This window comes from Dermochelys coriacea, chromosome 22 (genome assembly GCF_009764565.3).
Source record: "Dermochelys coriacea isolate rDerCor1 chromosome 22, rDerCor1.pri.v4, whole genome shotgun sequence".
NCBI classification, from domain to species: Eukaryota; Metazoa; Chordata; order Testudines; family Dermochelyidae; genus Dermochelys; species Dermochelys coriacea.
Genome location: NC_050089.1, coordinates 15425134 through 15448198, shown reverse-complemented (window position 1 = coordinate 15448198; position 23065 = coordinate 15425134). Strand labels below are relative to the sequence as shown.

Here is a 23065-nt window from a genome sequence, read left to right as displayed (position 1 = left end):
CAAACATACTGAATCAGTTCTTCCAACTCCCCCTTCAGCATTCATGCAATGCTCCAGGCTCAGCTTCAGGGAGTGCTCCTCCAAAGCATTGCTCAGAGTATGGACCCCCCCATCACTGAGAATGGGGCAGTCACAGGCTGCGAATTTGCTACAGGTGGGGGAAATGTTCCTAAGAGGTGGGGAGCTGCTGGAAGAGTGTGGCTTAATTTCTGGGAGACTCTGTAAGCAGGGGGAGAGAGCTAGGCACCTGCCTGGGAGCCCAGGAGCACCTGAGTTCTAATGCCAGTTCTGCTGCTGATTTCCTCTGTATTCTGGCAAATCACCCGACTATTCTCTCTCTCTGTGAGTGACCTGTCTAGAGCCACAGAGAGAGAGTCAACAGTAGGACTGGCATTCGGGTGCTCCTGACTCCCAGTCCTGTGCTCGGACCAGTCAACCATGTCTTTCTCTCTGTGGTTCCCTGTAAACGTTCAGCTGGGTAACACTGCAAAACACCAGCATTTCAAGGGCTAAAGTGCACTGTGCTTGTGAAACTATAGGCGGGCAGGATTCCACGTGACATAGTGAAGGAAGGGGGCATTTCCCTTTCCCAGCCCCAAAACTCCAAAGAAAATCACTGCAGCTCTGTATACAGGGAGCCAGATCTGCTGCCAGTCTGGACCTGATCGAGGCTGCTGCTGGTTCCTTAAGAAAATGTGACTCGGAAAAATGCAGACTCTTTCCACTGAAGAACTGAATGCTGGCTGTTTCCATCCCAGCCCTGCACTGCGGTGCATAGAGTCCTTCTGAAAGGGCAATGTGCTCTCGGTAGCAGGACTGGCTCAGCCACTGAGGGTTGAAGGGCACCTGTTGCACCCTGTGGATGGACAGATGCTCATGTCCTGGGGGAAAAAAAGGAAGCCTCCATTTGCACACTGAACTGGTGGACTGTTCAGCCACTCCCTCTGCTGCTGTAAAGGACCAGGGGAAACTGCCTTCCCATGCCATTGTGCATGCTGCTGGAGCAGGATTCCCGAATGCGACCTGCTTGAGCCACTCCCATGCGAGACGGGACACTGCCTCAGATCCAACACCAGAAGGTAATGGTAGCACAATGCTGCTAGGGGAAGGATTTCAGAGGCGGATGGGTTTCCATGAGAGACGGGCTCATTCTGCACTGGCTGTGTCAGGCCTGGGTCACACAGCAGCGGGAAACGGAGCTACTGCTGCCAGGAAGCTGAGTGCAACAAGCCCTTTTCTCTCCGGTCACGGCTCCAGTTGGTGGAGTTGATGGGCTCAGTGATCCATAGGTCCCAAGCTCATTTTCCCATCATCATCACAGTTCCCCTTCTCCGCCCTATTAGAGCAGGAAGCAGAGAGATTCTGCAAAAGCCTCCAGCATCCATATTCTTGGCATAGGACAACATAGGTCACATGACTGTGGCATGATCCCCACAGCTGAGCAGTGACGCTCCCCAGGCAAGCGCTATGCTGGGTTTGTGACGTAGGTGCATGCTGTCAAAGCAGACGGTGCGGTGGGCATGAATAGTCTTGTCTTCCATGAGTTAGACCTAGTTCCCCTGGGTATAAATGCAACGCCATTCACATGTGGTGGAAACTTACTGGTTACACACAAGATAGAACCTACACTTGAGGTGGGGAAAAAGTTGCTGTGTTAGCATGATGCATTACAATATGCTAAAAGAAAAGGAGTACTTGTGGCACCTTAGAGACTAACAAATTTATTAGAGCATAAGCTTTCGTGAGCTACAGCTCACTTCATCGGATGAAGTGAGCTGTAGCTCACGAAAGCTTATGCTCTAATAAATTTGTTAGTCTCTAAGGTGCCACAAGTACTCCTTTTCTTTTTGCAAATACAGACTAACACGGCTGCTACTCTGAAACCTACAATATGCTAAGTGTGCAATGCAAACCTGTCGTGATACTGCATGTGCTGCCTTTGGTTTCCTGAGTCTTCTCATTAATGCCTTCCATGTGGTGAGATATTAACACAGAGCAATAGATCAGATCAGCAGTGAGGTTTTCTGAGTGACCTCTTTCATTGCAATCCTCTTGTGGGATTCCAAGAGGTATTTACATCACTGAACCTCCCTTACTGCTGCACTCACTAGGAAATGAGGTCAGATGTCACCAGAGGCATAATTTCTCATGCACTGGAGCATAGGATAATGTCTTGCATGGGTCTGGAAGGAGATGCTCAATGCGGGAAAGCCTCACAATCAGGTTGGGGGCACTGTGGAAGAATTCTACCTGCAGTTGAAATATCAGGCTTATAGGCCGCATCTGGAGTCCAGTTCCTAGCCCCTTTCAATCCAGATCTCAATGCACCTTACAACATGAATTAGTTGAACATTAAACCTTAGCTGTGATGTAAGTATATACAGTCCCCATTTTAGAGAGACGCAAAATGAATTGGCCAAGGTCACACAGTGAGCCTGTGTAATAAGCAGGAATAGACCCCAGGAGTCCTAGCTCCCTGCGTGTGTATCATGTTGTAAAATAGGCCTGAGGTCCAAGTACCCTAGAAGGTATCCAGATCCAAAGTGGACTGGGCTGAAATATCAGATGAAAATACCCCTTCACTTTGGGAGAGATTGGAACCACCTCTGAGCTCTGAGGCTTGGGCTCATTTTTTGGTCTTGTCCCACAGAGCAGCTCCAGTGTTTGTCAGGATAGTCTATTTGCATGAAATTGCACAAAGTGGGTTGGGGATAAAAATGAATTTGAAAAAGACAAGAGGGGCGCAATGGTATTTGTAGCTGCAAAATCTCAGTGGGCCATCGGGGACCTCTCCATCTTGGCTCTCCATCTCCCAACACAGTGTGTCACCATTACCTGACTCTGTGCCAACCTGGTGGTGTTATGGAACTCGCCTTCTCCCACTTCTATGCAGACCCATCCCCTCTGCAGCTCCTGCTGCCTGGAACATTCTCCCTGTATCTCTCTGCTTCTCCAGCTCTATTCAGATCTCAGCTGTAGACATCAGCTGATTGCCTATTTCCCAAATACTTTTAGTTCAACGGAAGTGTATCATTAGGGCTCTATTGTCTTCTCCTCCTAAGTGCTTCTCTGCTTGATAGAAATAGCATTTTGATATTTACATTGGGTTGAATGGAACTTATTTCTCTGGTTAGTATTCCAGGATAATGCATTAAATCTGTCATTAAAGGGGAGGACCCTGCAAAGGCTAAGGGATCTGAGCTCTGTGCAGCATCTCATCTTAGTCACTTCATCACCTCATCCCCTTGATTCGGAAGGGGCAGCTTGATTTTCAGAGGCATTACATATCTAGAGCCCCCATTTACTTCAAGGAGATCTGTGAGTACTCAGCATCTGTGCATATCATGTCATTTGTGACTTTCTCTCTGCCGCTGACATAGGGAGGGCGGGATAGAGACAGAGATCAGAGAGAAGGATGACACTGGTAAGTCACCGTGTGGCAAATGATTGATTTTTTCCCCCCCCATCTTAAATTAAAAGCTGGCTAAAAAACCCAAAAGACGCAATAGTGGAGCAATCCAGCCCTTTTGTCTATTGTGAGACAGTGGCTTTCCTATAGCCCAGGGTCATCAGGGCTTTTCACGTTGGAGGTCATAGGGAAGGATTTCCCATAGGTCAAAGGTGAAACCCAGCTTGATCTTGGTGAGTTTTATTATAGAGAATGGACTTAAAAATATCTTCGCGGGAGGTAAAATATTAAAGTGCAAAGAAATATCTACAGCAATAATAATGATGCTTTTGATTTAGATAGCACCTATTACCAACATATAATAGGAACTATAAGGAAAGATGAATACAGATGAAATGCCACTTTATCCCCTGCTAAATGCAATTCACTGTGCAGAGGTGCAAGGCTCTGTAGAAGGCAACTGAATGGTGCAAGCTAAGTGGAAAGAGAAATGAGGTGATTTGCTAAATTTGGTGGTAGAAAACTGCTCCTTTCTGTATTTTCCTAAATGGCCTAAGAGTCAAGTGCCTTCTCCTTTTATTTGCACCAAAAAGTGTAGATAATGTTTCTTAAAAGTAAATATTTCCATTAATAAATGTCTTTCTGGAAAAAGAGACTGACTGTTCTTCTGTTGAGTCCGCCTTCCCCCCCTAAAAAAAAATAAAAATAAAAATGGAGTCAATTGTGCTTTTTAAAGGATACAGTGCTTTTAATTTCACAAATGAAACTTTCAAGCAGCTCCTCAGGGCTGTTCAAGAACTCCATGGCATTCTTCAATAAGCATTGGTGGAGAGCTGCATTGCCAGTTAAAACGGTTGGTCTATTGGCCATACAAGACCACGTCTAGAGAGGAGAGATCAGATGTTTTTTAAAGATGACTTGCAAAGATGAAAATTATGGATGTGTGCTAGAACTGGTTAGGAAAGGAATTTTTTTCCTTGAAATTTAGACTTTTTTTTTCCATTTCTGTTTAAATTTTTCAGGTTTTTAGCAAAAGCTGTATTCTTCCCCCCCTAAGTTTTTGGCAACTGAACCCCCCAAATTTTTCAACAAAACCAGAGTTTTTCTCAAAAATTCTCATTTAGTCAAAAAGCCATTTTCTGTCAGGAAAATGGTTGATGGAAGATTTTCCAGCAGCTCTGATGTGTGCTCTTGTATGCTGCCTTAAAAAGGATAAGGAAAGCCTGATGATCCAGAAGTGGAAGGTGGTGAGGTTTGTGATGGTCCTTAGCTCCTGTGGAAGTTCATGCTAAAGTCTTGAACCAGTCACTGAGAAACCACTGTAGTTTAAAGCCACCTTTGCCCACCCCCAATCCAATCTTCCCTACTTTTGGAAACTAACAGAGTAATTGAGAATCAGACCCAACAAATTTTGTATAATCTGAACAAAAATCTCTACCATGTCAAATCAAGTTTCTTCTGCCTTGGTATGTCTGATGTCCTAAACCTGCTCATTATCCATTTGTCCTTAGGGTAGGCAAGATCTGAATTTCTAGTATGATGACAGAAACAGAAAAATCAAATTTTAAAAAATAATCATTTCAGGCCTTCTCTCTCCACCGTAAAAAAACAAAAATCCCCACTGGGATACTGTACCCCATATTCTTCACAGGGATTATATTGTGATATGATTATGGCATAATTATGATGCATTTTGTATAAGACAGGTCATCTGAGATGTCAGTGGAAAAGTTATGATTTGCTGAATATAATTATCCTATTTGTATCTGAAGTTATGAATATTGACTATGTATCTGTATTTCAAATGTAGTTACACCTGGGTGCCGCCCACTAGGCAAGATGCTTTCAGTCTAGATAGCTGGTTGGGAAGGGCCTATTCAGGGCAATGAGCCGTTGGGGAAAACAATAGGCCTTAGGAGAAGCTTATCCCCCACCTGGTGAGCCTCCCTGAGAATGCTCCAGCCAGCATGTAAGTAATGGCTGCTATGACACCACAAGGTCATGTGACCAGACCACAAGACTCTGGACTCCATTTTGCAGAGTCAGTGTTTTTCCACAAACTGAGTTTGGGACAAAGCTGAAGCTCTATAAGGCAGGGAGTGGTTGTTCTTCACTCCTCACACAAGAAGACCCCTAGAAAACACCTGAGGAACAAAGATTGAACTGGGGGAAAGTGCTGGATGCAGGCTAAAGGGGTTTCTAGCCTGTGTATGGAAACCTGGGGATCCCAAGCTGCAAAGCAAATGCAGTTTTCCCTTAAGCATCTGCCAGCCTGCTTGTATCCTCAGTCAGGGTGAGAGATTATTAATTCAAATCTTATCCTTCTAGTATGTTAAGCTCAGTTTGCGTTTTTGTTTAGTTGCTAGGTAATCTTCTTAGATCTGTTTACTATCCCTTATATCACTTAAAATCTATCTTTTTGTAGTTAATAAACTTTGTTTTATGTTTTAATCTAAACCGGTAAGCTTGGAGTGAAGTGCTTGGGAATCTTAGCTTGGGGGCTGTTCCATTTCTTTTCCACATTGAAGGAGGGGCGGACTCTGAGTTTTTGCTGTGCAGTGCAAGATGGTATAATTTTGGGTTTATACTCCAGTGTGGGGGACGTAGGCTGAGAAGCTGGCAATTATTTTGGCTGAAGCGTCTCTATTAGTTGGTTCATGCAGTGGCTGGTCCGAGAGCCTGCATTTAACTTCCACTGGGTGTGCCCCTACCTGTGTGAATGCTGGTAGAAGTGTAGGACCGGAAGCGGGTCTGCAGCTTGTCATAGCAGCAGTGTGAGAGGGAGCCCAGGCTAGTGGGTTGGAGAGCTCAGTGGTACCCCAGTTTCAGGTGGCACCCCAGAAAAAACCTGTCACACACACACACACCTTTTTCAGGTCACCTTTCAATCGCAGCACAGCCATCTTGCCCCCTGGTGTTACCTATAGCGTTTTAATCACTCTGTATTTATTTCCCCAGGAACAAAAGATTTCTCTTTTTCCCTATAATACTGAGAATTCTGAAACAAAAGATGTGTTCCTGTTCTGCCTTTCTTTTTCCTGTGCGCGCTCTCCTCTCCTCTCCTGCTCTCCAGAGATGGTGTTAAAGTGGGTGCGAGGAGTTAGTTGTTCGTTTGTTTTTTAATTTGAATCTTTGTTGTAACCAGAAACTAGCAATTGACAATTACCAGACTGTTTTATAGTCCTGTGGAAGCCCTTTTATCCACTTGGTTTTAAATGGTTCTATCTTTTATTCCTAGTTTTCAGGAATATAAAACTTGAGATAAACATTGTAAAATCATCACACTTTGCTTTCCTGTTTATTGCTCCCTCTGCAGATACACCTTTACACATAGATAAGACTTTCATCTCTACAGTACTTCACAACTGAGTACTAAGAACTGCAATAACTCTGAGAAGTTTCATTAATGGACTTTTGCCTACAAATCTCACTATGATCCATACGAAAACTCAGTCTTTACTTGGCCCAATGGTGTGGAGCCTTGAGAAACTGGCTCAGCCCTGCTTGGCTATTTGGCTGGGTTACTGAGGTGCCTGTAAGGAAACTCATACAGTCGCATTAGGTCGGATGAGGTTATGGGTTGGAGGGGTAACTCCAAAAAGCTTGGTTGTGCTGCATGCATTAATGCAATCGCTGTTCCACAGTCCCAGCTGGTGTAAATAACGTGGGGACGGGCAACCTTTAAAAACATAGCTAGATGGACCTAGAAGAAGCAATGTGGTCTTGTGGCTACAACATTGAACGCTGGTTTAACCCCTGCCATGTAGACAAGCCCTAAGAGATCTACTGTCTATTCCCAGCTCTGCCACTGAACTTCTGTGTAACCTTGGGCAAGGCACCTCATTTCTCTGTGCTTCTGTTTCCCCTGCTACTCTCTGGCTAACCTACTTAAGCTGTAAGTTCTCTCATTATTTGGGGGTGCAGCACTCAGGACAGTGGGGCTCCGATGTCCTCTGCAGCCACTAGGCTTTACTGTGATACAAAGAGCGAATAGTAATAAATCCGCTCCATAACTGATGTCTCAGATATCAAGACCTGCTGCTGATCCGACCCACAAGGTGAGATCGTGGAACAGAGTCGTAGGCCAGAGTGGAGGCACACATGTAAGGTTAGCGTCAGCAATACGGAGGTTTTATGATGGATAATGACAGCTGTAGCTGTGCTTGAGGAATGGGGTATAACCAGATCTCTCTCTCTCTCTCTCTCTCCCCCGCCCGCTCATCACTGCAGGGCTCATGAAGGAGTTTGCAGCAGTAGTCAACAGGTCAAGGACTTACCCTTCCCACGAAGCATCAGGTATGGGTTGTTGCCGAAGTCAGGATACCAGCTGTGATGAACCAATACTCTGCTCTGGCAAAAATCTTTGTTCGTCCTGTAACCTACACTTACACAGTGGGACTCTCTGTGCCCCGCTGGTGGCAGAGCCACAAAAGGGTGTGTCTATAAAGGGGTCAAAGCCCTGCAGCATGGCTGTAGCTGGCCCAGGACAGCTGACTTGCGTTCAGAATGTGAGGCTAAAAATTGGTCTGTAGACATTCGGGCTCGGGCTGGAGCCCGAATGTCTACAGACCAATTTTTCAGCCCTGGAGTCTGAGCCCCTCAAACCAGTCAGCAGGCCTGGGCCAGCCAGGGGGTTTTCATCTCTGTGTAGACATACTCAAAGAGGTTAATGAGTCTGTATAGACAGTGAGCATAACAGAGCTGGGTCTTTTATCTCAAACAGTAGAGGCTCACAATCTTAAATCCAGAGGTACTGGGTGGGATCCCCACTGTCAACGACCCACCCTGGGGTATCATGTCTCACTAAGAATAATTTTGGAAGGAACCTCTGAGTCCTGTTACTGTGGCCAGCAGGGACCGGGCACATAGAGGAGGTGGCATGCTCTGCATCTGAGAACGCAGGAAGCCCCTGGAATCATTCTGTCATGACACCTCTAATGACTGTATGAGTATCACTGTGTCAGCTGGCTCCAAAGTTCAGCTCTCCTCTATTGTAAAGGCCGCACCAGGGGCTGAGGGCGGCGGTGGTGTTGGTGGATGTATTTTGGATTCTCTGGCCTGATGCATGCTCAGAACCAGCCCTGAGAGCAATCAGGGGAGGTGCATCTCTGAGCATAGACAAGAATAAAAACCCAATTCAGTTTACACCAGCTGAAACCCCAGCTTGCTCTTGCCTATATTTAGGGACTGCAACAGCACAGTTAAACCAATCACTGAACCAAGATTATTCCCAGCTGTAGACAAGGTCTTACAAAGGAAGTGGAAAATGCCCTTCCCTTACCCCAGCTCGGGGACGGGGGTGTGTGGAATCTCAATATTCCAAGATACCTCACCACTTATTGAACATCACATGCAGCAAGTATAGATGGGCTTCTGAGGCTAGGGGCACTTGGGCATTTTGCTCAGCTGCAAAGAGAAAGCGAGCTCTGTCTCCCAAGGGCATATTTTGTAAAGACAAGTTGCATCGTAGACCTTCTCCTTTCATTGGAATATCTCGGGGTCATGGCTCATCTGGCGCAATGGGAGAGCATTATTCACTCCCTGCTCCAGCACGTGGAGGTATACACAAATATTTATCCAGCCTCTTGATGAGCCAGAACTAGTTGTACCACTGCCTTTTTTATAACATTACATGACACAACCTCGCTCAGAGGTTTCAACATGCCCGCTGCTTTGTTTACCAGGGTTTGTCCTTGCTTCTCTCCGAACACAGTTAGTCAGTACAAATCTGCACAGCAGCCTGATCGCCAGACAGAGCTGTTAGATTGGTGCAGTGGTCAGAAACATGACTTGCCAAGTGCTTTCAGGTATATTCATATGCTGCTGCTTTTCTGCTAACTGCAGAGCAGAGAAACGCTTCTATTACCAGCAGCGACATTAGCTTTTGGTTAGATGTCAGGGGAGCTTGACAGCAATCCATGGATTTAGAAACATTGGTAAAACAGCTGTTTCAAGGGCCAACTGCCCAGCTGGCGGAAATTGGCATCAGTTCATTGAAGCCAAGAGAGCAATGTCAGTTTACATCAACTGAGAATTTGGCTTCTATTGTTCAGTTTAACTAATCTAATCTGATAGACTCCCAGAGGGTGGTGGTTTTTATTATTTATAGAAATTTACAGATTTTGTTGGTTTGCTTTTTTTAAATTCTGAGTCACTGGAAAGAAGGTGTTTGGAAATGGGTCTGACTTTGCTCTTGGTTACTCTGGTGTAAATCTGGAGTGAGCACACTGAAATCAATAGAGCTTTACTCATGTAAAAAATATTGATCTGGGATGAAAATCAGGTCCACTGTGTTTTGTTGAGTTGCGGAGTGACTTCACTTTTATACAACTTATGAGTGCGTGTATGTAGAAGGGGCCTGTTTGCATGTTGGGGGATGCACATGTTTGTGATTGTGAGTTTCAGAGAAGAAGAAAGAAGGGAGAGGCTTATAGAGAAATAAAACGGAGCAGCAGTGTTTAAAACTGCTGAGATGCTAGCCTGTTTAATCAAAGGATTGCAAGAGAGGTGCAGCAGACGAATTGCAGTTTTCAGTCACTCACTCACTACATGGTAATTTCATCACATTAGGCGGACACCGTGGCTTTTAAAAATCACTCCCTTCCTCCTCATTCAGCCAAATGTATTTTTATTTCACAAAATGCACTTAAGACCCATTTGCTTAGACCAGCCACATAGCCCAAAATGTCAGCAATGGAATTAAAACGCAGTGCTGTGCATTGTGAATGCTGCGCAGAAGTTCTTGTTATGGCTCAAAGTTTCCCTGTGTTAAAATGGGCAGAGTTTGGTAGGGAACATTCTGTGGGTTGTGAATATCAATGGGTTGGACTTCAAAGGCACAAAAGGCAGTTAGCGTCCAAGTGCCTATTGAAAGTCAAGGGGGGTTTGGTGTCTTTCGTGCCTTTGAAAATCTCAACTCTATTGTACTTTTAAAAGATGCCACTCTGGGCATGTCTAGACTAGGGAAATAGCTTGTGTTTAAAAATGTGTTCACTGGTTGTGGCTATCTCTGCACTTTCACTCAGGTCTGATGCTCCCCTTCCCTCGCTCACCCCCCCAAGGGAACTAAGGGGAGTAGGAACAGATGGGAGGAAAGGCCTGCTGTTGCATGTAGTTTGTTGCCCTGGATTTACTTACTCAAGGAGGGGGAATCAAGGCTGAGATGCAAACCAGCAGATATCATTGTATCAAATGGTTTATGATACTATTTGCCAGCACCTCTATCTGCTACCAAGTCTTCAAATGTCAGTCAGTCAGGAGCGGGGATGCAGGTGATGAGAACAGGTGGGTTACGCTAGCCTCTTGGGTCCCACTAATTCATAGGAATTAGAGGGGAATCAGTTAACGACAGTAATGGATACAAGCACCTGCAATGGGTGCCTGTAACTGAGGGAGGGGGAGGGAGGAGTCCTGTTGTGCCCTTGATTTTGCAGTCAGAGCTAACCTTAAAGACAGCCTGCCTTCAGTGTTGCCTCCAAATGGGACTTTTGAAGCAGTGGCAGATGTTTAAAATAAAATGAGTGTCTTCTCTAATCACATTAGGCTCTATATCTGCCATATAAACAGTCACTCTGCCTTTCCTGGGTAAAAGAACCAATGCTTTCTTAACCCCCGATCCATTTAGAGCTAATGACATCTACTCTGTGGGCAAGACTTGGGGCAAGATCCTCAGGTGGCATAAATCAGGCTGGCTCCATTAGCTTCAGTGGGGCTATGCCAATTTACACCAGCAAAGCACCTGGCCTTTCTCCCTACTGACCAAATACACCTCACATGCTCACTGGTTAAAGAGGTTCACAAGCGAATTTGATTGATGAACAAGTAAATAGCCATTTAAAACTGGCCTGCATTGAAAACAACTTGCCACCTGACCTTTCTTCAGGGGTTTCAGGGCTTATGTTTCTGTTTCCGTTGGTATAGTTCCTTTCCAGCTCTGCAACAGCAGAGTTCCACGTGCTCCCGTGAAGACTTGCACACAGTTAAATTATTGCTTTAAGGCCTGCCTTAAACCCATCAAAGCAAAGAAACTTAGAGCCAAGACTGAGACTTCATCCTTAACTCACCTCCTTGGCATCAATGCATCAAGAGATGGGAAAGGCCAATTAAACCCTTTTGACTCGAACTCCCAGCTTGGGCAGGTGTGTTCCCTACAGGCTGTTCTCTCTTCAGGCTTTGCCCAGTCTAGTTTTCAAACAATTCAAGTAATGTGGTTCCCACCGCCACCTCCACCCCGCCCTTGCGGGTCTATTCCACAGTCTAACTCTTAGGAAATACTTCCTTGATATTAAACTTCTGCTCAGTTCCACCCTATCACCCTGGTGTTTACCCCTTTGTTGCACTCTAGGCAGATCCTCTACTTCTTTGATGGTTTACACCCTTTGTGCAGTAGCAAATAACAATGTCTTCCTCCACTTAGTCTTCATGCGGACAAGCAAGATGCATTCAGAATGTAGCACTTTTAATCTTTGCTTCCAAATCAGTTTCTTTGGGCCTTATCTAGACCCCGTTGCCATAGTACCTTAGCACTTCACAATTTTTAGTGGATTTAACCTCATAACTCCCTGTGAGGCAGGGCAGTGCTATTAACCTCATTTTACAAGTGGGGAACCGAGATACAGGCAGACTAACTAGCTTGCTCAGGATCACAAAGGAAGTCTGTGACCGAGTGGGGAATTGAATTCAGCTCTCTCAAACCCCAGTCTAGTGTCTGGAGTGGGGCAGACAGGCCCTAGACTGGCAAGGAGAGGGTAATGAGAGCCCATGGACTGGACAGCTAGACTTCGGCAGGTGTCGGGTGCTGTGAGGGGAGTTAACTGGACCTCACCTAGGTCAGGGCTGACCAGAAAGGAAAGCTGTCATGACTGGACCCAGGGAGACCAGGTAATTACTGGTTATTTGAAGACAAGCCTTGAATATCAGGGCCCTGCTGAAGGTTCACTGGTGATCCTATTTTGAGCTAGGGTTTTTGGTTTTTTTTTTTTTTTCCCCACGTGATTTCTTTTGGATCTTAACATCCCAGAAGAGGAAGGACTAAATCATGCGTTGGCCAGCAGGCTAAAACACTGCTACACTGGACCTCGCACAGGGCAGCAATCTACCAGCGGAGACCTGTGGCTGGGCGAGTTGTATTGTGTGGAGGCACAAGGATGTACCACAGAAACAAACCTCTGACAGTAGCGTCACCACTGGACTAGCCTTCCTCTCCAAGGAGGGTATTCTCTGGTTAATCTCTGTATGGCTGGCATTTGTCTGGGTCCCACGGTGCCCAGAATTGAAGATGATATCTGGGGAAATGTAACTAGGCACCAGTCCTGCAAATGCTTCTGCATGTGCTCACAAGTTAAACACATGCCCAAGTGTTGGTGGGATTGTGGTCTTAATTCTGACCAAGACCTCAGAACTTCCAGTGGGAATTTCACCACGAGGCAGGGGGAGAGACACCTGTGCACTAAATTCTCCCCTGTCCCTTCTGAAAGAGAATTATTGAATCATTTTCCAGAACCAGTATATGTTCCTGTCTCCCAATCCTGGAGCCCTTACTGAGCCTTCCAGCATCATAGGGAGTGAAAAGTGAAGTTGTGCATGAAAGAGGTGGGATGGGGAGCAGCAGAATTGCCAAAAATAATGGAACAAAAGAAACTATAGAAACAGCACTTATTTAAAAAGCTGTAAAACAAATCATTGTTACCTAGTGACTCCATATCTGCATGTTTTCGATTTTGTGTATCCTGTTTTTATAGGATCCCTGATTTAGCCTTCAGAATGGTAATATTGTATTTTTCAGCTTTGGCTAAGATTTTCCCACCCTAGTTATACTATAGGTAGTAGTTTCTCAATTTTTGACTAGTCCAGGAGGGGGAAGGTTAATGAACACCTGCTGTGTTACTGTTACATTCAGTAAACATATTTAGAAACTTCTCAGCCACATTAGTTTTTCAGGGTATATTGGGTCTCCCCCTGACAAGAATAGGGGCTTTAAATCGTATAGTTTCCCAGCTATATATAAGCCAAATGAGAGTTTGGGGGTTGTATGCTGCAATAAGGATTCAATTTAGAATGTAAAAAGGAGAATGGTTGTGTTTTGTTAATTACATGCCTGCCAATTATGACAAACATTTATAGAGAGATCTATTGTGTAGTGCTTAAGCCTTTCTGGATCAATATATTTATAATAACTGATTGGTAATGAATATTACAACTAGTTCCATCTAACTTTTAGATTTTATGAGCAAGGTACTATGTCTTGTTTAAAGCTGCAACTGGCTATTAAACATGCTGGCTAATAAGATAAAGTCACTTGATTTATTAAATTGATCATTAAAAATATTTATAGTTTCAAATCTATGGGCCAAGGGGGGTGTTGGCTGGACAGAGTAGAGAAACTGGAAGGCAGGACTCCTGGGTTCTATTTTGAGACCGTCTCTGAGAAGCTCTGTGACTTTGGGCAAGTCACTTGGCCTCTGTGGACCTTAGTTTCCCTGTTTGTAAAATGGGGAGAATATACACCCCCCTGGTGATGAAGGTCAGTATGAAGCTTAAATAATTAGGACTTGTGACGTGCTTTGAAATACTTGGCTAGCAGGCTTTATGGCAAGGTGAATTATTGTTAATAGATGCATCAGTCTATACCATAGATTCTTATTATGGAGGCTCCATTTGTGACTCCTTAGTTAAGTCTGAGTCTATGGATACCTCAATAGAAAATACAAAGCAGGGAACCATCCTACATTGTCCCCAGCAAGGAACAGACAGGATGGCACTTGCAAACTTTTTCCAGCTGTGATTCGGTGTTAGGAAAGGATTTTCCCTAGAAGCTTATTCCTGCAGAATTGTTCATTGTGGGGTTATAGACTTGCCCTGAAACATGAGGTACTAGCCACTGCCAGATACATGATACCAACCTATAAGGGCCATTCCTCTGATCTGGTCTGGCAGTGCCTGTGTATTGGTCCATAGGATTTGTCACATGTTTGTAAAAGCTCAGTAAATCTGCTTCAGATTGTGATGTTTTGCTAGCTTGCAGTTCTGGTGAAATAAAATCAACTCCAGCAGATCAATAGGACTTCCACAGTTTTTCATCTTCCCTCTTTCTCCAGCTGGAGATTGCAGATCCATCCGTCCTTCTGGTGGCCACCCAATGGCCAGGAGAAAGATGGATGAGGCCTCTTCTGCTGAGAGAGGAGCTCTGGTTTCTACCACGTCAGTCCTGAAGATGTGCAAGCAAAAACTTTCTCAACAACTACTGTATCTTCTTGTCTCTCTTCTCTTTGCCAGAGTCGGACTCTGTGCTGAGAGCCACACTTGTAAAACCGTTCCTTTTTAAATGAATAAAATCCTATTTTCAAAAGCCGCTTCTGATCTCAGGTGCCTCCATTCTCTCATCTGAACTGCAGAGATGCTGAACAATCACAGCTCACAATGGCTTCAGTCAGAGTTGTGGGTTCTCATCGCCTCCGGAAATGAGGCCCAAGCGATGTCTCAGAGATGGCACCCAAAATCAGAGGCCATTCTAGCAAATTGTGGGCTCAGTGCCTGCATTGTGGAGTATGGGGGAGATGTTAACAAGACCACATATTTGAAATTGGGGCGGCAGGGGGAATGAAGTGCTCAAGATGTAAAACTTCCTGGGAGCAGGCAGCTGTTATCAGGCCAAACGATCCTGCGCAGATGGCTGAGAGATCGATGACACCATCTTTTTACTGTAGTGATTCAGTCATAATTTCTAAGAGACATTTATTAGACTCCATCTCTTCCCTTTTCTCAGGGACTGCAACTCCTTGGGTGCAGGGAACTGCAACGAGCAAGGTAGAAAGAGGAACGCGATTTTAATAATGAGACCAGTGCCCAAAACCCCATCTATTCCTCGCCTCCAATTTTCTCCTGTGACAATTTATAGGTTAGTCTGATGCTTGAATAGCTGTGTCTCTCTAGTAATATGTATTCTCCGTAAGTATTCCCTGCTGTGGCATATCCTAAGAGAACTCCATCAAATAATTATCTTCCCTTTTATTTATTCACAGTCTTTTCACTCGATCTGCATTACTATAAAATATTCCAATGGCTTCCTCTTAGTACAGAGCCTTCCTGTGCTTGTAAAGTGTATTTATGTACAGTATTAAATCCACACACTGTGACTCTTTATCTTGGCACTTTCCTCATTTGATGCCACTGCCAAGGCTGGCCCCAGCCACCTTCCATCTCCGCGATAATACTCTGTATAATTGGCACATGCCCCAAATCTGTTTCAGTTACACAAAGGTGATGGCAAAAATAAAAATTATATACGAGTTTGCACTCCCCCCCATTCCCAAAGTCCTTTGCAAACATGCATTAAAGAAACTCCCTGGAAGCCCTGAGAGGAAGAGTAAGTCAACATGATTATGTTTATTTTATAGAGAAGGGAAGTGATTTGCCCAAAACTACAAAGTATGCCAATGGTAGAGTAAGGAATAGAGGCCAGATCTCCTGAGTCCCTGTGCTCCATGCTAAGGAATAACCCACCCCAAGCTGCTAAGTTCCCAGTGCTGGATATCAGCTCTCCTGTGCTATCCATCCCTGAGGTTTTGTACTCTTCTCTGAGATCCTTTAAAATGCAGAGGTCCCAGCTGTGACTGCACTGAGGAATAATCAAGGTTAGGTAGAAGTGCAGGGAGCTATTGACCACATGCATAAGCACTGGTGGGTGTAATGGAAAAGGGAAAAAAAATCACTGTCCTAACCTGCCCCTTGACATGGGAAAAACCAAACTTGAATAAGCCATGCTGTTTTTATGCAAGGGGTCCCCAACACCGCCACCTGGTACCTGTTGTGTGTTAATGTTGTGATTATATGGTCCATGGAAAAATGAAAGAGCTTGATTCTCCTTTCCACGGGCTCCTGTGTAATCCTTTACAGCACTACAAAGGGGTTGCATGATGCTACCAAGTCAGAATGGCCATGTTTCACAGCTGCTTTGAATGGGAGCTAAAGGGAAAAACAAGAGGCAGGTCTTGGAGTCTTGGGTCCCTCTCATATGTACATGGTGTCCAAGGAGTTACAGCATGTCTGCTTTCCCAAAGCAGCATCGTTTTCTCTCGACATGCCCAGTGGTTAGCTTGGTCTGCAGAGAGCGGTGTAAGAAATACTCCAAAGTGGCAGTCACCAGAGTGAATTCTTCCCAGAAATGTTTAAAAATGTGAAGAACCAGCATAAACTAGACGTTCCAGCTCACTGTTTACTAATTGACTAGAACAGCAAAACCTGGGTATTATTCCTAGGATGCTATATGCTCAGCAGTAGAAAAGAAGCACAGGATGGAGATCAGCAGCCGGTCAGCGTGGCTCAGAAACTTCCAAACACATGGGGGCAACTTGTCCAGACTTAGCTGATTTACTCCTGAGTAGCAAACATTGGAACTTCTGGGAGGTCTTGAATCCTGGGTTTAGACCCATGTCTGTTGCTTTGGATTTCAATAGCAGTCATCGCTGTCTGACCTGTCTGTGCACCCCACAAGCACTTGTGAATTGAGCTTCGCAGCCTGCCCTGTAAGGTAGGTCTCTGTTGTTGTGTCACTTTTACAGAAGGGGAAACTGAGGCACAGCAGGGGGAAATGACTTGCCCAGGGTCATAAAGGGAGTCTATAGTACACCTGAGAATTGAACCCAGAAACTCCAACTCACCTCTGAATTCTTAATTCTTTATAGTTATTCAGAATCCAGCATTGAATAGGAACAACAAGGCTGATACGTGCTGAACTGCCCAGAGGCCAAAGAAGCTTCTCTGAGCTTCCACAGTAGCTCCCCCGCCCAAATTCTGCAGTCAGATATCCCATTCAATACCGTAAAACACCCAAACCTTTGCAATCCAGAGTGAGCTATGTTGTATTGGGCAGGGTTAAGATGTGGTTAGGGTATTGGGCTTGTTCTCTGCAGTCAATGCCTTGTTCTGCCAGTCTTCCTATGTGAACTTGGGCAAGTAACTTGGAGCAAGAGTTTGCAACCATTATTCATGCTGGTGAGTAGTTACACACACAAATAGTCCCAATGATATCAATGAGATTGCTCAGATGAGTAAGTGACCCTAACATGAATAAAGGCTCCAATCTAGTCCTTAATCTTTCTGTGTACCAGGGGATAATTACAGCAGGTCAGGAACTCAAATTTTTCACAAGGGGAAAAAAAAATATTTTCATTGACAGGTTCAAAAATTTCAAACTGAAAATTTTTCAGCTGCCAAAATTCAAAATATTTTCAGATTTTGTTGTTGAAAATGATTTTTTTCCATAAAATATTTTGATGAAGCACCATTTTTCAGTAAAAAGGTTTTTTTTATCACAAAAATGTCAACAATCTCTAGTAATACTACTTTCCTACCTCCATAGATAAATCCCTTAATGTATGTGGCACACTAAATACTGTGGTGATGTTAGCCATAACAAACCCCTACATAAAAAGTCATCAGCCCAAGCTTTTATTGTCTGATTATACCTTGAGGCAATGGCAGCTGCTCTTACTCATTTTCATGGGTGCCACATACACCAAGGAAATATTTCCATTGCTCTTCCTTCTTAAATTCTTTCATTCACTCACAGGAGCTCCAGCTTTTACAGATGTTGTTGCTTCTGGGAGTGATTGAAAGGAATAATAAATTATGGTTTTCCCTTCTCTCCTAGTATGCAGTGTGCCCCAGAGATGAGACAGCTAGTGGGATTACAGAGGAGTGCGCTGGACAATTTAATCACAGCGCCGGTCTTGCAGAAATAGATGTGTTCACAACGAACTCTCTCCGTAGCGTGCAGGCTAAAGCTGGATCCCAAACTCAAGCAGATTTTGCAAAGGTTCCCAGGTGATGCCGATGATGGGTTTTGGCAATGCATCCCAAAGGAATCCAATAATGTCATGCCTCAGCTGCAGGCATGTCAGTGTAAAATGGCCCTTAATTATAACATCCCACAGACTCAACCTGGGCTGCTTATGGTGAGGCCAACAGACATGGGATGCTCCTGGAAGGGGAATGAAGCCTTGCCGCTCAGTTGCCCATAAAGGGAAACTCGCAGCTCTTCACCATGAAGCTGCTAGTGCTACGCTTAACAGGGCCAGGTCCTGACATTTATCCCTAGCAAGCAGCAGACCATGACAGCTCTCGGGGCCGTGTCCATCTCTGGGAGTTTCCCTTGAGAGAAAAAATACATACAAAATCTCCAGTCTGCTCTGGCCACACATAAGACTGAGCACCCCTCTGTCCTTTGCTATCTTCCCCCCCCCACTACCACCACACACACACAGCTGCCAACCTCCTTCCCCAGGCAAGTGTGCATCATTTTGCATGGGCAGTGGTGGAGTAACATCCCTGGTCTAGTTTGTTCTGGATGCCACTGTCTGATGTGGGCACATCTGAACACAGAGCCCGGGGAGCTAGTGCACAATCCTGATGCCAGTAGCTGACATACCCCTTGGTTTTCCTGCAGGGAGCTAGAACACAATTCTGGTGCACAGGTTAGGTAACACAGATGGGCTTTGTAGGCTACAGTCGTCACTGCAAATGGTCCAGGGAGGGGTCTGCCACGGTCAAATACCTGACTGTTTAAACAGAGCAGGCTGGGGGATACTAGTGGTGACCTCTTTGCTTCAGGCCAGCTGGGTGCATCCTCTCATTGGGGGGAGTGCACACAGGGGACAGAAGCAGGGACATGGCTCAGAGTCCACAACAGGAGCACTCACCTGGCAGGGAGCCAGAATAATGGGAGCACGGGGGTTGTATGTATTTGTTCTCTAAAGGGAAACTCCCAGGGATGGACACGACCCTGATAGGTGTCATGGTCTGCTGCTTGCTAGGGATACCCGTCAGGACCCATGTATGTGGTACAGGTTCTTCTACAATTACAGCAGCCAGGAACAGTGAGGTTATACCCAGAGTCAGAGAGATGGCAGTCACACCAAAGCTCAAAGCCAGCCCTCTTAACCATCACCTATGGCTTAAGGCAAGGGCATGACCCATTTAAACACTGGCATCATGCAGCCCAGACAGATCATGTCACTGTTAGGAGGCAAAATGAAAGGGGAAAAATATCCTTTGTCTTGTCTCATGAGGGTTTGCTGCTTGGGCGTTCTGCCAATGGCCCATTCAGAGCAGGGCATAAGTGGATAGGAGGAGAGTCTAAAAAAAGTTCAAGTTCAAGAGAGCAGCTCGTTGTGTGTAAAGTAAGTGATTTGATTGGACACAATCTGGATCTGCTGTCTGGATCTGCTGAAGTCAGTGAGAAAGTGGGAAAATGGCAACTTTATAACTGGATGAGATCAGGATTCATCCATCCTCTGACCAACAGCTGCAAGAAACCCTGCAGTTATGGAAGAACCAGTCTCCACAGAAAGTCTCTTCCTAACCCCCATCAGGTAGCAATTGGCTAATGCCTTGAAGCTGGAGTGTTTTATACCCATTCCAAAAGTCTTGTTTATCTTTTTAAATCTTAACTATTATAACCCTGGATATTCTTGTCTTTAATTGACTTCAGTAGGCTGTGGATCAGCGTTGTCACTCACAGCATCTGCACATAGGTCTATAAAATCCCACTTCTGAAAGGCAGAGCAAGTAATTGCATGTGTGTGCACTGTGCCCAGGTGCACAAATCCCATTTGCGGGTATGACAGAGTCACAAGTTAGTGGCCGTGGCTGTATCTTAGCTGCCTGTGTTTAAAAAATTTAGCCCATCGTGACGCTATGAATTTCAGCAGCACTTGTGAGAGGAGGAGCTCTTCAGGGCTGCAACAGGCCAAAACATTTTCTATGTGTAATATTGCTTGCACTACTCTTTTTTAAAGTAAGAAAACATTTCATAAAAAGTTGGTCAGCTGCTCAATGTTTGATTTTTACGCCATGGGCGGTTATTTGGCTGCTGCAATTTGATTGCTGCTAGTTAATAGCATTGAGTTATGGAAAAAAATAGCAGCAACAGTTCAGAATTGTTGCTTTTTACTTGAAGACCTCTCATCATTCTGCCTCTAGTCAGGCTGGCTCAGGCCCAGAAAGATCTTTAAAGAGGATGATCCCGCTATAAGGAGATGTCTAAGGAAAATAAATGTTTATGCTGATGACAATAATGCTTGCACCCATTTGGACCCAATGTATCTTTAAGTGGCTTAATATGAAATCACTGAGAAAACTCCCTAGCAAGGGTTAACTGTGGGTATAAAATTGATTGCGATTTTAGTAATTCCGTATAATCACAGTCTACCAGCAGGTTGCTTTTCCAGCAGGAGGGTTTGGAATTATTTTCTGGAGTTTGCAATATAGAACTTAAATTAAGCCTCAGAAGTCAGAGGAGCTCTGCTGCATCTCTAATGTGGTGCTAAATTCTCAGCAGCACATTCTTTGTATTAAAGTCTTTGCTAGCAATTAGGTTCATTAACTATCACAATACCTTATTTATTACATGGCATGCCATATGGTTTCCCAGCTAAAGAATGGCACCCGTTCTAGCACAGACCATTTGGCATCATAAAAATGTTAACAAATAATGTTATGGCTCTCAAGGGCAAAAGGGCTCACTGGGTTGCAGGTCTGAATGGCAGGAGAGAATATGAAAACATTTTTCTTCTATAGCGAAATAAAGAATTCCTCTAGACAGAAGTATTCAAAGAATATAACACTTGCATAACACAAATGGGAGTTTTATACATGTCTATAATAGCTATGTCAATATTTGCAGTAGGCAATGTTCTCACTCATCTCCTTTCCTCTCCCCCATTTATTTCTCCTCCCTCTTGCTAGGAAGCTGTTTAAGAGAAACAAACCAGGAGGATCCAGGTCCCAAAATGCTGAAGACTGGAAGGCAGAGCTGGAGATTGACTGAAGTTCAAATGCATCTTTGCAACTGGCTTGGGAATGACTTCTCCCCAACACCCCCATTCTTCTTCTTGTGTTTTCTTGGAGATCAGTGAAAGCTCTTCCTATTTTGATGAAATGTATTTGGTCAGCTCACTGGCAGAAATCAAGCTGGGGGGAAGGGGTAGGAGAGGACGGGAGAGAGATATGATCTTGAAAGAGAAGTGTTTGATTTTGTAATCAATGTCTTTTGTTTCCCTTTCCCATTATGTATGTATTAACACCTTGGAGGATTTTGCATCTCTTGCTTCATATGTGTTCAGGGCTCTGGAGGCAATTTATTTTTCACAGCCTGGTTTAAATATATACATCTATTGCTTTAAATCTCAATTTCGGATGACCCTGGTTTTGTGGACCACAAATACACTTTGGTGGGTGATTGCATGTGCAAAAACTACCTTTTATGTGGGACTTAGCTATGGGTGAGAATGTTCCTAACATGCAGTTCTAACTTGTAACAATCCAACCTTTGTCCCAGCCAAAGGAATTGTGGCCCTGGTATCGAAGCACTTTGGATGATGATATTCACACTCCATAATGATAGGATCTGTAAAGTTCTGAGCCTTCTTCATCCAAACATCCAAGAGGCAACAGCTGGCTCAGGGCCTCGTTAATGGAACAGAGAGCTTTTCACCTCTAGATCACTGGCTCAGCTGTGACCCAGGCAGTAGAGAATAAAAGACTTACAATCTGACAGCTATTCAGTGGCCTTTGGGGAAAAAGCTTGGCATCTCAGTTCAGTTCCTAGTGTCAATGTCACAAAAACCACCATCGCGGTTGATCCTCTTGTTGGCAGTCTCATCAGAAAGGCTGGGGATTAAAAGGCTCTTGGAGATTAACATTCTCTCTTGCCATTATAGGTGTTCCTTCCTGGTCTGGGGTGTGACACACCCACAGGGAGTGATGTGAGGGGAAAACTTGGCCTGATGCACTTATTCTGTGGCTATTCTCCAGGACTCAGTCTGGGAATTTTGATGCACTCTTAGAAGGAAAAACAACATTGGAAGGAGGATGCTGATAAAGTGAAATTGAAGTTATGATAATAATGATGAAAGTCCAAATTAAAATGGATGTTTTTCTGTCTTCAGTATTCCCAGATTTACTGGAAATGGTAACCATTAACTGGCAGCATCTATGATTATCTCATTGATCCCCCCCATGCTGTAGTCTCCTCTCTCCTAGATATTCAGAAGATACTGATCCAGGAAAGGACATCATCACAGACTGGTCAAATTCGTGTCCCTCCTGTCACTCTCCAACATGCCTGTTTCAGTTATGGGGCCTTCCAGGACTGATGAGAAAAATAGGGTGGTTTGCAGTCTCAGGTAACCCCAGCAAGCTGGCTTGCATTGGGAGGTCCACACTTTGTTTTTTTTAACTGGACTAATTTCCATACTTCTCAGGATGTTCCTAATATGAATGTCCCACATTATAAGGAGTGGGGGCACCATCCAGTTATTCCCAGAGACACTTAGAGAAATTTCATGCAGAGACTTGTCATTGATTCATAGAGTCCCAGGCCAGAAGGGACCACTGTGATCATCTGGTCTGACCTCCTGCATAACACAGGCCATAGAACTTCCACACAATAATAATTGCTGAAGTTGTCTTCTCTTGCTAAGAGTTCAACTCATTTGGGGGCTGGGGAATTCTCTCCTCCTGCTTGGACTATGTTTAACCTGCAATTGCTCTAACTCCCCCTATATGACAGAACCTGATCCAACTCCCACTGATGTCAGTGGAAGGACACACAGATGCCAGTAATTAAATATGTTCCCATCACAGATCCCCAGGAAG

General features: G+C 44.6%; 1 long non-coding RNA gene across 2 annotated transcripts; it reads left to right on the top strand.

The window, feature by feature from the left end:
- Positions 1-5283: 5283 nt before the first annotated feature.
- On the top strand, positions 5284-22275 carry LOC122457206. 2 transcript variants are annotated; one of them, XR_006276640.1, is made up of 6 exons: positions 5284-5702; positions 7640-7705; positions 15174-15305; positions 16864-16937; positions 19902-20025; positions 21155-22275. It is a non-coding gene; the product is annotated as an uncharacterized LOC122457206 (long non-coding RNA). The 2 variants fall into 2 exon arrangements; XR_006276639.1 differs by lacking the exon at positions 19902-20025 and having other exon boundaries at positions 5290-5702.
- The last annotated feature ends 790 nt before the right edge of the window (positions 22276-23065 follow it).